Source organism: Phodopus roborovskii, unplaced genomic scaffold, assembly GCF_943737965.1.
Source record: "Phodopus roborovskii unplaced genomic scaffold, PHOROB, whole genome shotgun sequence".
Lineage (NCBI taxonomy): Eukaryota > Metazoa > Chordata > Mammalia > Rodentia > Cricetidae > Phodopus > Phodopus roborovskii.
In genome coordinates, this window is record NW_026126602.1 from 2,949,008 (window position 1) to 2,964,813 (window position 15,806).

At 37.9% G+C, this 15,806-nt stretch overlaps 1 protein-coding gene across 11 annotated transcripts in view; it reads right to left on the reverse strand.

The window, feature by feature from the left end:
• The window catches only part of Zeb1 (zinc finger E-box binding homeobox 1), a 149,942-nt gene that overhangs the window by 120,824 nt on the left and 13,312 nt on the right, over nucleotides 1-15,806 (reverse strand). Inside the window, exon 2 of one of the 11 annotated variants that reach the window (XM_051205656.1) lies at nucleotides 457-663. The exons of the other annotated variants lie outside the window; for them this stretch is intronic. The gene's annotated coding sequence lies outside the window, so the exon portion shown is untranslated. The remainder of the gene's footprint in view (nucleotides 1-456; nucleotides 664-15,806) is intronic. 11 annotated transcript variants of the gene reach the window in all.

Consider the following 15,806-nt stretch of genomic DNA (forward strand, 5'->3'; position numbering starts at 1 on the left):
TGTCTCATTCCTGAGTTCAGTGGGATTGCTTCAAGCTTCTCCATTTAGGTTGATACTGGATGCTCTCCTGCCATTCTTTATTTTTGAGGCAAGGAGAAAACAGATATCATCACTTACCTATCTACATACTACACACTCTCTTTCCTTGAGTTATCAGTTTTGCATTTTCAGTTTCAGATGACGGAACTTGTGAGGCAGACACTTAAAAGCATGAGAACTCTTCTGGTGACTGTGAATAGATTCTTGAACTTTAAGTAAAAATATAACACAAAGCATATTTTATACTTGAAGACAGGCTTTTTTTCCCTTCCTCTTTTCTGTCTTTCAATATTTATAGTTTTCTTTATCTTTAAACTGTCTCTTGAAGTCTTTTATAAGGCAGAAGGGAGGGCCAAGTATTTGCTTAGTACAATGATCAGCAGAGGCTGTTACAGTTGATTACAATTAGCAACTAACCCACATAAAATCTTTATTTCAGGATCCTTCCCAGAATGTTGGCAATGATGAGGCTGAATATGCCACATGGCCACAGTACGGTGGGATAGAATGTCAGATGGCGCCCTCTCCACTTAGGTGAGCACAAACTCTGCTGCAGCCTCATTGGTATTTCCCTAATGGCCGAATGCCACAGTCTAGGCCTTCACTGGATCTGACTTGCTGTACCTGATAAAAACAGACCACAAGAAATATCACTGCTTAAGAAACTACAACAACTCCTAAGAATTCTTGGAACTATCTTTGCAAAATGTTTTCCTTCTCAGTCTCTTAGTTTAGCTAGGAATCTATTTCTAGAACTGATGATCCAAAAGCAAACTCTTACCATAATGGAAAAGTGTTTCTTCATAGAATAGTGTCTGAAACAAAACTGTTTCATTTTCTCTTCTAAGTGTCAAACTGGCAAGAACAGGAAAATCCCAAAAACCCGGCCTCCCATCTTCCTCTACACACACACACACACACACACACACACACACACACACACACACACACACACACACAGACACAGACAGATAGAGAGATGGATGGACAGACATGGGGACACACACACACTAATTCTCTCTCTCTCTCTCTTTCTCTCTCTCTCTCCTCTCTTTCTGATATATTCTAATAGCTACTAATTTTTAGAGTTTCAAAGTTGTTCTTTATGCCTAGTTTCATTCTTTTAATTATCTGTTTTTGTAACAGTAACTTAATTTAGTTTTGCCTTTTGTAGACACTGTTTAAAACTACTTGTCTTCAATATTATTTTTCGTAGTAAATTAGGACACGCATTCTTGCCAAAAGCTATCTACAGATTCAATGCAATCCCCATCAAAATCCCAGCACAATTCTTCACAGACATTTTTATTTACTTTTCTTTAAGGAGGATCAACCAGGTTTCTGTGATTCTGACTTGGTAAATGAAAATTTATACTGGTAGTATTATAGCTTGGAGGAAGACTAGAACAAACAATAGCTGACTCATAAAGAAAACCTTATGAAGTGTAGTCTTTTCTATCTTTATTAAATGTGACACTGAGGTTGAAGGACAGTTCTGATAAGTGCTTGCTGCTTAGAATGTACAAAGTCCTATGTTCCATCTCTATCACCATGGAAATGGGGAGAAAAGGAAAACTGGCCACTAGAAAATTACTATTTTTCATTACTCAGCATCTTAAATTCAAATGGCTAATGATCTGGAAAACAGATCATAAAATAGAACTTCTGGAGCTGATGGGAGTAGGGGGTGGCTGCTGAAGAAAGTCACAAGATTGTTCTGGAAAATGGAAAGTAGAATATAATGTATAATGTAGCACTATGGTGAGAAGAAGAGCCAGTCACATTTTTAAATTACTTTTACCAAATAGCAATCCCCTATGCTTTGCATGGTCTGTATGGTATAGTGTCTAACTAGCTATAGAATTAGTAGATGCCTGAAGACCTGTAAGTAACCTAACTGCTATCAGAATGTCTTGACAAATATTATACATATATCAGTGATAAGTATAAAGGATAAAGACTTGCGATAATCATATGTATTACCAAAATATCAATAAATTAACATATTGTACATGTTCTGAGACCCCCACTGGATGCTTGAAGCACATGCAAGTCACATTATCACTATACATTTACTTTTGTTCATACATTTACTTTGCCATAAAGAGCATATTTCCCTTGATTCAGGCTAGCTACAGAATCTGTGTTAACAAAAAATTGGGCAGAATGAACTCTGGGAAATTTTAGAATCTAGGCTTTGAAAAGTATAGCTTCTCAGATGTGGACACACAGGTCACCTTGCTGAAAGCCTTCACTGGTCCGAACAGTGAAGGCCCCTGGGATCTTTGAGAAGCAGATGGAGGATCAACACTGCAGACCAGGCTTAACAGCCAGGTGTCCTCTGATAAGTGAGATGACTGACAGCACAGTCCACCCTGAGTGTCAGGGCTGCCATTTGTTCAATGAAAGGACAACAAAGTCATCCATCCTTTGGAACACCAACTTAGAATACCAAGTCACGTGGTGGGTCACTGGGGCAGGGAAACTTTGGAGTGTGGCTTTAATTTGCCCTGCACATAGGAGACCAGTGATTCTAGGCTTTTCCCTTGGCACATGGGGTGGGTATGCTGTAATTATTCATGAAACATTTTAGCACAATCATTAGAAATTCAGTGACACAAACAAACAAGGTGCAGCTTCTGCCTTTGTCCCTGGACCACTCTGAGATTCCCGCCATGTGGTGAACAACCCCAGGCACATCCCCTTCCAGCTAGGGAATAAGACACTTGTGGCTGCCCTTCCTAGCATCCCACACTAGAACACAAAGGCAGAAGAATCATGTAGCCACTAGCCCTCAAAATTATAAGAGCGAAGTATTGTTGTTTTGAGTCACTAAACTTCAAGGCTGCTTTCTATGCAGTAGTAAGTGAAAGAAACACTTCTTAAACATGAATTGCAAAAAACACCACCACCAGCATTTAAAGTCCAATAAAACTCCAAAACATTTGGTTTTAGTGACTACTGAAATAGAATTGTGGAAAACCTACAGTAAAGCCTAAGTTTTAAAACCTGTTGATGGTTTCATTTAATTTAAAAAAGAAAGACAATTCAGTATCTAAAATCATCTCTCATAAAATTATTATTTTTAAAGTTAATATTGAAGAGACCATTAAGTACTAAGAAAATAATGGCAGTACTTCAAGTTTGAGAAAAGGGAAAGTAGGTAACAGACCGATTTTGCTTCTATAAAAATACAGCACTTAGTTTAGCTTTGTATCCTACATGTTCTATAATATGTAGCCTACATCATATGAAGAATTTGTATATGGTAGAGCATAGAGTACTGAATGTTCTACCAAACATGCTATTTTATCTTACTTAAAACCTTAAGGACAAACACATTAATGAAGCATGGTGTATTGGAGAGCCAGCATAACTCCCATTCACAAATATTTCCCTTTGATAGAGTTTCAATTACAGTTCATTGACTTTAAATGTCTATTAATAACCTCAACATCTTATACCATGCAAAGTGCTTAATTCATATAAATTTCACTTTCTACTGCTGCTTTGGATATTACATACTTCCAACCAAAGCTAAGGGTGAAGATTATTGATGAAGGATAAACATCATCTCCAACAGTGTTGTCCTCAGCAAATACCCAATTAAGAGGGCAAGGGCCCTATACCAACAAATTACTGAGAGGGTCATGCGCTACAGAGCAGACAAGAGCATATGGCAAAATCCCTGCTTTGTAGTATGATGAAAGCTAGAATTCAATAAGCATTATAAATCTTCAAATGTGTCACAGATTAAAGGATTTTAAAAATGAAAGAAAAATGTAAAATCCCATGTTCTACCAGACATTTAATTTAATGTAGTAAAAGGTTTCTGGGGGAAAAAAAGTAGGAGAAATCTAATGATTTACTCAAGTTTAAAACAATTCTTAAAATAGGTATACTGAAATATTTTTGAAAAGTAAAACTCTATTTGGCTAGAAGTGTTGAGTGTTTTTCTATCATGAGGATTTGAGGTCCTGCAAACTTCAACTAGTGTATTTTCCTCCGTTGCTACTACAGAATACACATTGAGGGCATTCGTCATTCTCTGACATGACCCCCAGACTCAGCTAAGCCTGAGGTTGAAACCATGCCCAAGTCCTTCCATATTCACACAGAGCTGCTCTTGGGCTGTAAAGGGGCCTTTTGAAAGGGAGAAAGTGAATATAATGGGGAGAAAGGAACTGGGGAAGAGAAAAGGCCTCTTTTGTATGGTATGAATTATTTATTCAGTCAAACCATGAACTCACTATTTCTAACACTCTATCAGGGCACTCTCAATAGTGAACCCCAAGAATGAAAAGTTGCAAGATTATCACTCCTTAGCTAACCTGTAATGTTTTTCCCTGCTTAGGAATATATTAACCATATAACAATACCCGAAATTTATAACTTTAATTATACATTTTGTAAAGCAGAGCAAGGTGCCAACTTTTAAGTGACCCAAAATCAGCAAGTAGCTTTCATGACCAGCTTTTAGTCATTAGCAAACTACTCCTCTGTGGTTCTTAATTTAGGAACCCAAGTGTAGACATGCTTATTTACGAGCCTTTATTTGTGCCTGACAGATAACTAAGCATCTTAAACTGGAAACAAATCTCTCTCTACTGCTGATGCTGTTGAGATTTATCTCACTGAAGACTCTAGAATGAAGTCCTGGCTCTTGATCAGCAGAGACAAGGTAGAGTCAGATTCCTCCCTCAACCATTAATAATGTTTGTTTCTCTAAATTATTAATAGAGATTAAGTCTCCTCTGAATAAGGGCAGAGGTAAGGCCCTTGCTTTTCGAAAGAGAAGCAGATCTAGTCTGCACTCCAATGGATAAACAGTCCTAACCTATCCTCTCACAAAACAATTTACTTTAAAAATATGAGCACAGATCCATGAAATGCACAAACATATTTACAACAAAGATGCCAACAGTACACAACTGCGAAAGAATCTCCCTAATGAGTGGTATTGGGAAAACCAAATGTGCCTCTCCATGTAGATGGGGGAAATGAGACTTTGACCTCACACCATGTACAAAAATCAAACTAAATTACAGACCTAAACATTGGACTGCAAATTACATAGACACACCAGAAGAAAACAGGCAAATGTGGCCTGTCACTGGCCTTGGCAATAAATTTGGGGGGGCAAGTCCAAAACACAGGGAGCAACAAATGGGATACAGACTTAAAACACCTTGATGGCAAAGGAAACATCAAGGCTGAAAAGAACCTGCCAGCTGGCAGAAAATACCTGAAAACCATCTATCTGAAGACCTTAACACCTATAACATGGATGGAATCAAGTCTGCAGCAGAAAAACAACTCCAAAAGGTATTAAAATACATTTCTCAGAAAATAACCTAAGAGTGAATGGCAGGGATATATGTTGGCTCAATTATAGCAAAATTGTAGTCCACAAGTACAGATCTATAACTTCTCTGTGGTAAGAAAGAAAGCCATCATGGTCACTATAGTTTTGACAATATAGATGTGAAAATGGATAGGAAGATTAAGCCTTCTCAACATAAGAATTAAGAGGTAATACATTTGTTAGCTTAATCCATTTCATAGTACATTCATAATAAAATCAAGTTGCATGGCATAAATATATATATTTCACTTGAAAATAATCTTAACATTCATCAGTTTGTGAACAAGTGAACTGTACTTACACAGAGTTCTTCTGCAACTTAAAACCTAGAAAGCACCCAACTTCTTTTGAAAAGCTATCCACCCCCAAAGTTATACATCTTTATACTTTATTTGAAACCATGTAAAAAAAAAATCCCCAAGCTCAGTAGCATCTGCCTAATTTTACCTGACCTCGCTCTTGCCCACAAGTTTTCAACCTGGAATCCACATGGTGGAAGGGAAGAATCAACTCTCGCAATCTGTCCTCTGCTCTCCACACTTCAACAGTGACACATGTAAACCCCTCCCCACGAAACAAATAACAAGTTAAAAACATAAAAATTCCCGAAAGGGCCAGCAAGGTAGCTGTGATGTCAGAGCACTTGCCACCAAGCCTTAGGACCTGAGTTTGATCACTTAAAATCCACATGGCCCAAAAAATAAACCCGCACAAGTTGTCCTCTGCTTCCCACATGTGTGTTATGTCATACATACATGCTCACATAAGTAAATGTTTAAAAACAAATGTATTTTTTTAAATCATGTTTTGTGCAACATTCCTAGCACCCTTTCACCTCTGGGTACATTTAATTCTCCTTACTTCTATTTCTTTCCCAATTGAGAACTGGGGCTGATAGACCAGCCAGAACTCATCTATGTGTCATGATGAAGACTGTGAAGCCCACATATGACATGCTGTTACACAGGTACTGACAATGAGTACACAGAACAATGTTTTTGGATACATTTGCTATTCTCTGCTCATGCCCATTAATTCTTTGATAGGACCCTGGATTCCTACCAGAACCTATGAATTAATGTTTTCAAAGCATATTAAGATTATGCACTGTGAAGCATATTCCAACTCTTATCCCAGAACTTTATCATCAGGACAATGTTACAAACTTTCAGTGCATATATTCAGGATGGGGTAGAGCTCAGCAGCAACACATTTGACTGAAAATATTTATGTAAAGTTATTTATTATGATAAAAAGTAGGTCTAACAATAAGGAGAGATGCTACAAACCACCAAACAACTATAATGGATCAATATGAAATGTTTATGAAAGTTTTAGTTAAAAAGGCATTTTCCAATGTTAAGTGCTATCTGTAGATACATCTTTAAAGATATATGCAAACCACACACATTCTTTTACATTTAAATTCACACAGGTAGGGGCAGACTCTTATATTTTAAAAAGGCGCTAATTATATGTGAGAAGAGAAAGATTTACATTGTGTAAACATACATAATTGCTTGTAGATAGGAAAATGGCTTGGTCATTAATGTGCTTGTTGTGCAGTATGATGACCTAAGTTTGAATTTCCCAGGATCCACATAAAAAGTCAGGGTTATTGACCACCTTCCTTCAATACAAAAACAGAAGGGACAAAGAACAAATAACATGAAGGAATAATATATTTACCTAAAGTTATACACAACATGGATAAGTGTGGTGCACACACATACCCTGAATGAAGTCAAGCACCTGTGTTAACAATGTTCCCTACAAGAATCATAGACTAACAAAACCCCCAGTGCCAGGCATGAGAAATATCCTTTTACATGGAGGGACAGGATAGTTCAAGGGACTCTCAAAACAATACACAACTATTGATGTAGCCCTTAATTTCCTCCCAGGGGATGAGAATGGGCTCCTAGGACACAAAACTTGGATGATTCAAACTGGATCTAACCTGAATGCCTCTTTCCTGTGTCTAGCCTTCGTGGTACTAGAAAATATTAGGCAAGCTGCCAAGGAAGGGAAACAGTTTATAGTCCTCCCCAGCTGCAACACAATGGCCAACATGGCCAGATATCCTTAATGTAGCATTCACCTGTGAGTGACAACCAATAGGTAACTGTCTAATTGGATTTAAGGCCCACTCAACAGGAGGGAAATCATGCCTAACTAGCTTTATAGACATAGTGAAGAATGTATGACCACAAGTTTGCTAGAATTCCTTACTACATTATAAATCTTATCCTTATATCCACAGGTATACACAGCTACCACCCCTCAGCAAAAAGGCCTCTTATACAGCAGAGACCATTACAGAAAACCACAACTGGACACAATACAGAGATCAATAGATTGCTTGAAGCCCAGTCCCAAATGGATACATCTATATCACAGCTCCTGCATCTATGACTTGGGGAACACTGCAGGACAGGTGGCAGAAAGGATTAAAAGCCAGAAAACCAGGAAGCGTCTTCTGTGAAATACTTTCTCCTAGAAAATGTCACAAAACCAAGACCATAACAATCGTAGTATCAGTGCACATATTAACACGAAGAGGTCAGGGTCTCACCTTTAGACAAAGAACCATAAACAACTAACAACCACTGTGAGAAAAGTTACCCTCTCCTAGGGATGAGCACCTTCATTAGTTATCCAATGCAGAGTGGTCAACCCTGAAACCAACACACAAAGGGCAAAAGTACACTCAGAAGTGTGTGTGTGTGTGTGCATACACACACACACACATATTTGTGTACAAACACACACGTATACAATAATAATAATACAAAAACGGCTATCAACTGGAGAGCTAAGGGGGCCATAGACAGGATTGGGGGGGAGGATATATGGGAGGGGCTGAAGGGAGAAAAGGGGGGAAAGTTGAAATAATTCTGTCTCAGTTAAAAAGATATTTGAAAAAGAAGACACATAAAGCTAAAATAAACAGCCAAGAGTGTTCCTACTGTGTGCTTAAAATTCCAGCACTGGGGAAGCAGAGACAGGCAAACCCCTAGGACTCACCAGTCAACCAAGCCAGTCTCATCAGTGCATCCCAGATCCAAATTAAAACCATCTAAAAAACTAGAATGACTCTCGAGAATACCCAAGGTGAACATCTGGCCTCCACATGCATACACATGCACACAAACCCTTTTTCTCAGTACTGGCAATGGTACCTAGGGCCCTGTGCATATTACATTAGCGCTATTCCACTTAGTTACATACCCAGCCCCACTGTGATTAAAACAAAACTAGTACTTCAAAATTAATTTTCTTCCCGTCACCTTATGAGACTATAAATAATAAGTACTGTAAGTTTCCTACATCTGAGACAGACTTTAAGTCTGAACTATCACAGCTGAACTGTATTGTACCAGTAGAATAGAAATCTCCACAAGGTGATCTAGGAAAGTGCAGTCCAGGCATGGTGGTGAATGCCTTTAATCTCAGCACCTAGGAGGCAACAGCAGGTGGATCTCCAAATGCAAAGCCATTCTTGTCTATATAGAGTTCAAGGCCAATCAAAGATAACTACTGAGAGTCTGGAGAAAAAGAAATGGGGAGATATTGAGTGTGAGAGATGCTCTCATGCAAAGTGTGACACCTGACTTGTCAAGGGTTAGCTATCCTGAGGTGCTGCAGAGCTCACACCCTAGAAACCTGCAAAGCTCACCTAACTCCCAGGAAAAGGCTGAGTCAACAGAACATATTCTGAGAATGATAACTTATTAAACATGCATGATTATGCTTTTAAGGCTCGAATGGTATGTGTGTAACCTAACAGATTTATTAAGTTCCTTTTTCACTTTAGAAAGAAAATACATTAAAAGGCAGTGAAGAAAGGTTATTTTTATAACAAGTTATTTTTCTACTTTATTTGATATTTCATTGCTCTCTTCAATAAGTGCTCCATTCTTCACTTTCCCAAGACATAATGAGAACATTAAGATGCAAATTTTACTTCAAAAAGAAAAAATAAACTAGACTCTCAAGTTTCACTTATGTATTTATTGTTTGTTAAAAGAAATACTAGGGACTGGTGACATGGCTCAGCAGGTAGAGGGGCTTACTACAGAAGCCTGACACTCCAACTTTGATCCCTGGAGCCTTCATGAAGGTGAAGGAGAGAACCAACACCACAAAGTTGCTTGTTGCCCTCCTCATGTGTGCTGTGGCATGCACACACCCACACAAACACACCATACACACTAGTAATAATAAAGTTTAAAAGTAACTAAAAGAAACATTATTCCCGATGCCATTATGCTTCATACAAACTCTCTCTCTCTCTCTCTCTCTCTCTCTCTCTCTCTCTCTCTCTCTCTCACTCTCTCACTCTCTGTCTCTCTCTCTCTCACTCTCTCTGTCTCTCTCTCTCTGTGTGTGTGTGTGTGAAACATAACATTCAAAATTCATACTTTATATAAGGCTGGCTTATCAGGTAAATTTAAAAACCCATGTATTTAGATTCTAAATACTTTTTAAACTATTACAGCAATTTTATTTATAAGTGAGAATGAGTAATATCAAACTCATTTTATATCAGTTTTTTTTTTTTAGCAAACCAGATCTAACTAACATCAACTTACGGTCAAAAAAGTTAGAACTCACAGACAGAAAATGAGACATACATTTTATGTTCCACTGTTCCTTATCTATACATCTGCAATTAAATAAATTTCTGAGGCTGGATCGTGATGTTCCTCTCTAATCAAATTCTGATTCTATTCTTAGGCATTTCCAGTGTCTATAAGAATACCTTTATAGCACCTATAATAATGGCCTTCTTCTTTCTCCTTTCCCAAGATTTGACTTTTGTCATCACTTCAAACCATCTTACCTCAAAAAGTATAAAGTCCAATATCTTTATCTCATTTCCCTCTTCTGCCTTCATTTCCATGTGATGCAACAGGAAGTTCCAGTCCCTGAGCCCTTTCTTGCCACCCCATGGCTTGGGCTCCTTTCCTAGCTGAACAATTATAAAGTCACTTCCCCTCCTCCTGCCCAGTTCCCACATCTACACAGAGAGCAGCATGCTTCACAGCTGCTCACCCACTTGTCTCTGAGCTTTTCCTGTACTGGGCATAGAAAATACAACAGAAAACAAAACCCCCTTCCAGTTCTCATACATTCTGAGCTCTTCAACTAGGATGGCTGTGTGGATCAAACCAGTTAATGTGTGTACAAATTAAGGCACAGCACATCACATGCACCGCCTGGCTGATCTTACCTAAAGCACTTCAACTTCCACACCTTAGTTTCCTAAACTCAAACGTACTAACCTCAGCCCCAGGCTAGAGTACACCCCCTCCTCCCCCTCCCCTTCCTCCCAAAAGTCTAACATGTCCCATGGAAAGTGTGGCTTCCCAATCAGAGCTGGATCCCTGGGCTGGCAGTGACTACACTTGGCCATTCTGGTCAGTTCTTTCTCTGTCTGTTACTTTTTTGGTAGTATCTACCTGGCCCTAATACACCCCTTTGAGATCCTATCTTCCACCCTCTTCTCTTTAAAATACATGTGCTCCCTGTGTGATCTCAAGGTTTCAAATCTCTTACTAACTGGTTGAGATCTTACAGTTGAATTCCCATTCTGGGACACCCATTTCTATCCTGTACAGTGGCTTCCTTCAGTCAACTGTTGGGCTAGACCTCTATGTCATCTCTGGACACTCACTATCACCTCAAACATGACTTACTCATCTCCTCCTAAACTGATGCTTATTTGTATCTTTTCTCAGGGTGGTTGTCATCAGCACCCATCAATCTCCTCAAGCAGAGAGACAGGAGGTGTCTCACATCAAAGGTTAAATGATTCTGAAAATGTGATCAGCACAAACACAAAAGACATCAGACATGTTTTAAATTTGAAAACTGTAACAAGGTAAGGTATTTTTAAACTTCATAAAAAGAAAAGACATAAGGTAGAAATCATTTAGTTTAGAAAATATAAAAGAAAAATTCCTGTATTATTTAAAATAAAACATCTTGGGGTACCTTTACAACTAGAGAAAAGAATTGTGATCTATTAAGTACAAAGTCAGAATTAGCTAAAGATAATCAAACAAAATGGATTCAATGAGATGCTACCAATTTCTTCATTTAAGTAGTGATCAATTATACTAACTGATGTTCTTATATTCTAGAACGAACCTAACTTGGTTGCTATGGGTTGTTTTCTTATACACTGCTGGATCGAGTATAGCAATATTTATAAACTTTTGTATATATGTTTAGGTTAAGGTTATTCTTCAATTTTCATTTCTCATACTTTTAGTCTAGATTCATAAAGTTAGTTAGGAACTCTTTCTCTTTCCCCAAACTAAGGACTGAGCCTGCAGGATGAGACTCAGTGTTTGCTGGATGTGTTGCAGAACTTGTTAGTAAAACTGTCTAGAGTTAGTATTTCTTTTTGTGAGGATTTTTCTTAGGTGGTTTAAGTCTTCAATTTTCTACTAGTTTACCCAAATCTGTCCTTTTGGCCTAGATATTTATTTATATTAACTTACATTAATCTAATAAGGATCAGTAACTGATCTTTCTTGAAACATCCATAGTCACACCCTATTTTTACCCCAGATCTGATTAATCTTGCTAGCATTCTTTCACCTTTCATAGTTTTTACAGGCAATCTACTACTTTTGCTGCACTGTTTCACTCTCTAAGTTATTTATATTCTCTACTTCATTACTATATACCCCATTTCCATGTGGGCAGGTGCACCCACCTGTTCGCCAAACCATGTGGAGGCCAAAGGTTGACATGTGGTTCCTCCTCTACTGTTTTCCACCTTATTTTTACAAACATGTTCTCTCATTTAATCTAGAGCTGGTCTCATCATGAGACTAGCTGGCCAGTGAGATCTCAGGAGCCTCCTGTCTCTGCCACCCCAGCCCTGGGGCTATGGGACTGTACTGCCATGTTTGTTTGGCTTTTACATGGGTGCTGAAATTTGAACTTGGGTTCTGTATTTGCAAGGTAAGCCATTTACCCACTGAGCTGTCTCCCCAGCCCCTGTTTTACTTCAATTATTAGAATATTACATTATTCCTTTTTATTTCTCAGAGGTACATGGCTATTATTCTTCAGCCTCTAATGCTGCAAATAACTGTTAAAAACCTACAAATTCACAGAAAGGGTTGCTTTGGCTATTCCCAAATTCTAACAGTACTTTTCCTGGTATCAGACATTTTCTAATTTTTCTTGTGTTTCTTTGAATCACATGCTATTCAGAAACAAGCACATCAATTTTGAAGGACACTTGCATCAAAATTAATGGTATTATAAGCACAAAATATTGAATGCTAAAATTTTATGAAAATGGTTGTATTTGACCATGATTACATAATTTTGTATGTTCAAAAAGAATGTTTTGGTTGTGGGGTACAGTGTTTCACGCCTGTCCATTACACCAAGTTTGTAAACTCTCTTATTAAAATCTTCTTGATAATTCTCTGCTGTTCTAGCACCTACTAAGAAGTTTAGTTCAAACAACAAACAATGATAATGGAGTTGTTTTCTTTTGTGGTTCTTTTCTTTTTTTCTTTTCTCTTTCCTTTTTGCTTACTAGATTTTAGAGATATATTAGCTATATATCATTTTAAAAATTGAATTATTCTTGTATCACTTAGTGACTCTTGAAATCAATTTTGTCTCAAAGTCAAGGCTGATTGATATAATGCAGTCCCAGTTTTTGTGTGACTCAGGAACCTGTCACTAATTTTCTATGTGTTCCACAAAGAATGTGACTTGTAACAAGCATCTAACAGGACTTTGCCACTTTATTCTATACAACAGCTAGCCTGGGTATTCTGTCATTGCATATGCACTGAATCAGTGTCTGCAATCATTACTACTAGCTCGAAGCTACTTATCATCATCTTCCTTTCTTCCTCTTCCTCATCTTCTGCTTAGCTTTTTTCATTCTGTGTGTTTATTCTCATCCTATTTTATGTATTCTCGTTATACTATTTCTAGGTCTATAGCTAATCAATATTTTTACCCTGATCCCAAGTTTTATTCAGTATTTGTTTATACCCACCAGCATTTACCTCTCTGTTCTCTCATTCTTTCTGTAACTCCCCCTCAATCTATAACGACTTTCCCTGTCACAGAAACGAGGCAGTAAGAACCTCAGAGAATAGCAGGAAATCATGATCACCACAGTTAAAGCACTGAGGACTTCACACAAAGACTTGTCATTCCCAGGCTCCAGATAGCTCAGGCCAAAACAAAAAGAACAAAATGAGGGTGAATGTGGTGGTGAACCCTGGAAAGGCCAGCACCTAGTTTCCTTTTACCACGTGCTCAATATACTAAAAGGGGCAGATGTGCCAAGGGAGCCTTTCTGCCCCTTACTGATCTAAACTATTTTTGAAGTTGGCACTATAAACCTTTTGCACTTATTAAGAAAATAGAAGTGAGAGAAAGATGATGTTTCCCACTAAAAAAAGCCAGCCCATATCAGGAAAGCTGGGTTATCAGACACTTCTGAAGTACACTCAGTTTCGGTTTCACAGATGCACACAGGACAAACACAGCATGTTAAACACATGACGAACTGAAGCCAAAAGGAGCACAGACAGATAGTGAGGTTAATCAAACAAAACACAAACAAAACCATATAGCACATGGTATATAGTAACACAGAGAACACAAAATATTTAGAGAAACAGATACAAACATAAATAACACACTCATCTTTATGTAAGAAGTATTAAACTCAGAGGCCAAGACATGATAAAAGTGTATTTTCCTAACACCCAACCCTTAAAAAGGCACTAGCTTTAATGTGTCTTGTAGGATGAAATGCACCTTTAAAAGGAGTTTGCTTTGTAAATGTCCTTAAATGGCTTTTTTGTTGTTGTTGTTGTTTGTTTTGTTTTGTTTGTTTAAGACAAAGCCTCACTACATAGCCCAGCTGACTTTAAATTCATGGATCCTCCTGCCTGGCCTGAGTGCCAGGATTAAAGGCAAGTGCCACCACACCCAGCCTGTATTCTTTTGATTGAATAAAAGAATAATATACCAGTCCAAGTTGGAATATATTGAATATGAAACATTAATGTAAATTTTTATTTTATTTGGAACTGGAAGATTTTTAACTGCTTAGATAATTTAATTCAAACAATAAAACAGCTAGATCACTTACTACCATCATTTATCACAGGTAATCAGGCACTGGACCATGACAGTGTAAGAGGACAAGAGCAGGACAGCCACAGTGGTTCATGCCTATATCCCAGCACCTATGAGGATGAGGCAGGAAGATTCCTGGTTTGAACCCAGCCTAGATTACACAGGCACATTTCAAGCTAGACTGGACCATAGCAAAAGCCTGCCTTAACATATATAAAGAGATTGATTAATTAGAAAAGAAAGACAAGAAATACCTAATTGTAGTTTGTCATATATGTAAGAGTCTATAGTATCAAAATAGAGTGACAGGTTTCACATGGTGGAGTTTTATTTGGGAACATTAATAAATTGAAGAGATTAACTGTTTTAGTCTGCTTTCAGCTGCTATGTTAATCCACTCTGACCTGTGGCAACTGGAAAATGAAGCGTCTATGTGGCTTAGAGGCAATTCATTATGGAGGAATGCCAAGACAAGGCCTTACAGGCAGAAACTGCAGCACAAGCCATGGAGGAGTGTTGCTTACTGGCTTGCTCTCTGTGGTTTGTTCAGCCTGATTTCTTAAACAACCTAAGACCACTTGCCCGAGTGGCACTACCCACAGCAGGCTGGGCCCTCCTATACAAATTATTAATTAAAAAGTGCTCTACAGACATGCCCACAGGCCAATGGGTTCCTTTTTCCTGGATGACTCTAGTTTGTCAACTTGAAAAAAACAAAACAAAACAAAACAAAAAACTGAGCAGCACAATAAACAGGCATGATTTAGTAACCAGGAGTACAGAGCAGCGTGTCTTTGGAAAACCATAGTTAATGGTGGTAGGAATATCTCATTCAAGAGGTTTAAAAATCCTAACATGTGTTTGAATTGTAACTTGTCTTGGAAAGAAAAAAGAAAAAAATGAAAGTATGTAATTCCCTATAAGAACACAGAACACAAATTCACTGTCAATTGGAGTAAGCATTTAGCTACCAACACTGACCTAAGTAGCTTCTAACAAAATAATCCTGTCAGGGCATGAGGGTGGCAATTGTGAAAGCAATGGTATGGACATACCATTTCAAAGCAATGGCTATGTTAGTTAATCTGTCAGCATGACTAGACTAGATAAGCACGTCAGGAAAGCTACCACCTTCACAATGTTTTCTTTTAATAATGCAGACCTATGTTAACATTTACTACATAAAGAAACATTACATGATGAAACACACAAATATAACCAAACAATTCCTTGCTTCAAGACCATTGGCACTTCTACATCA